Source organism: Rhinolophus ferrumequinum, chromosome 24, assembly GCF_004115265.2.
Source record: "Rhinolophus ferrumequinum isolate MPI-CBG mRhiFer1 chromosome 24, mRhiFer1_v1.p, whole genome shotgun sequence".
NCBI classification, from domain to species: Eukaryota; Metazoa; Chordata; class Mammalia; order Chiroptera; family Rhinolophidae; genus Rhinolophus; species Rhinolophus ferrumequinum.
The window spans coordinates 2752534-2754732 of record NC_046307.1 but is presented as its reverse complement, the minus strand read 5'-3'; the positions used below and the strand labels follow the sequence as shown (position 1 = coordinate 2754732).

General features: G+C 56.7%; 1 pseudogene; it reads left to right on the top strand.

The window, feature by feature from the left end:
* The first annotated feature begins 607 nt into the window (after positions 1-607).
* LOC117017026 (transcription factor E2-alpha-like) lies at positions 608-1264 on the top strand (annotated as a pseudogene).
* Positions 1265-2199: the final 935 nt, after the last annotated feature.

Sequence of the window (2199 nt, the reverse complement as noted above, 5' to 3'; positions counted from 1 at the left end):
ACCAACCATCAACTGAAGATAGACGTAAACATAGGTTGGTGTACATGAAGCACATAGTACCCACAAACCAAAAATCTACAAGAGATATACAAGAAATAAAGGGAAAGGAATCCAAACACAACATTATAGGAAGTAACCAACATACAAGAGAAGAGAACAAGAGAAGAAGAAAGGAACAGAGAAGAACTACAGAAACAATCAGAGAACAATTAAGAAACTGGCAGTGACTACATACCTGTCCATAATTGCTTTAAACACAAATGGACTCAATGCTCCAATCAAGACATAAGGTGGAGGAAGATAAGGCAGCAATGCCCCTCCACCTCCAACCCCTGAGAGGCCTAACTCAGCCCACCTATTAGGCGCCTGCAGCCTTGGCGGGAGGAGGGAGTTGTGCTTGGGCCCTGCCTGGCGGGGAAAGGAGGGGAAAGGGGGCGATCATGTGCCCAACCAGCTTACACCTGCCCCTGGGGCCGGTGGAAGGAGGTCTGTGGGTCGCAGTGTTTATGCGTGGACAAAGTGTGCTGCGGGTGGGCAGGCTGAGCAGGGCTATCTCCAGGCCTGAGGTACCCACCCTGGCTCCTGAGCCCAAGATTGCAGCTGGAGAATGAACCCATGGCAGAGCATGGAGCTTGTGGACACAGCCAGGGAGCTCAGTGACCTCCCGGGCTTCAGCGTGATGTTCCCGCTGCCTGTGGCCAATGAAAAGGGCGGGCCCATCTCCCTGGCTCACACCCAGTTTGGAGGCTCAGGTCTGGAGGACCGACCCAGCTACTGCTCCTTGGGCACTGGTGACCAGAACAGCTCCTCCTTCGACTCCAGCTGGACCTACAGTGAGTCCCACGGTAGCTTCTCTTCATCTACTTCTTGGGACCCAGGCTCGGAGGTAAGGGCAGGGAGCAGAGTGCCTTCACAGCCTTTGGCAGAGATGCAAGTGTTGGTGGCTTGACTCAGGCTGGCTTCCTGCCCAGCGGACTGGCCCTCAGCAGCCCAGGGCTGCTCTCCCCCTCGGGTGTCAAGGGCGAGTCCCAGTATGACTCGTATCCCGATCATGCTTGGCGGAGAGCCGCGGAGAGCAGCATTGGTCACACAGCCCAAGAAGGTCCGGAAGGTACGGCTGGGTCTCCCGTCCTTGCTGGACCCACTCAACTCAGGTGATGACTATAGCAGGGACACTGCTCCCTACCTGTCCACCAAGAACCCCCAGCAGCGACTACACGGCCCCTTTCTACATGGCCGATGGCAGTCTGCACTCCTCAGCTGAGCTCTGGAGCCCCCAGGTTAGGCGGGCTTCGGACCCATGCCGGGCTGGGGCTTGTTCCCTTGCCCCTCCCGTCAGGCGTGCAACTCTGTGGGCAGCAGCAGTGGCGGCGGGTTTGGCGACCTGCGCCAGCACTTGTGCATTGGCTACCAGCTGCATAGCATGGAGGTGAACGGTGGGCTCCCGGTCATGGCCACCTCTTTGGCCCTCACAGCCACCTATGGTTGTTGCCTTACTATTTCCAGCCACACTCCCCCGTCAGTGGGCTGACAACGTCCTGAGCTCCTGAGGGACCACTGTTGGCAGTTCTGGAGACGCCCTTGGAAAGATGCTGGCCTCGATCTATTTCCTAGATCACTCAAGCAATAACTTCTCATCCAGCCCCATTATAGCCATGAGTTCCTCACAGGTCCTGGCTGGGATGTCACAATGGCCCTGAGCAGGAGCCCCGGTGCCTTATGACCCAGCTATGATGGGGTCTCCACAGCCTGAACATGATGGAGCATATAGGGAAAATAGCCGTGGTCAGGCTCCCTCCCCGACCAGCTGCTGGCCCTGACCCGGCGACCTGCCAGTCCCACACGATGGAACACAGTGCAGGCGCCGTCCATCTTAAAGATATACTCTTATGTAAGCACCCTGGTTGTACGCCACCTTTGTCTCTGTATAGTATAAAGGTGTCTGGCTGTTTCACGTGGTGGGCAGCTGACTGTATCCAGCGATGGGGCTGATTGTGCCCCATAGCCTGAATAAAGTATGTCTACTTTGCCTTTGGCTCCATGTATCTTCTTTCAGCTCCCTGTGGTGCACACACCTTACTCCTGAGACTCAACCCACCCGGACAGAGGACCACCTAGAGAGGCCATCCACGTACTCTGCAGGCTTGGCGCTGGGAACTGTGGGCCATGTGCAGGACCTGCTGCCCTCCCCCTCGTCCG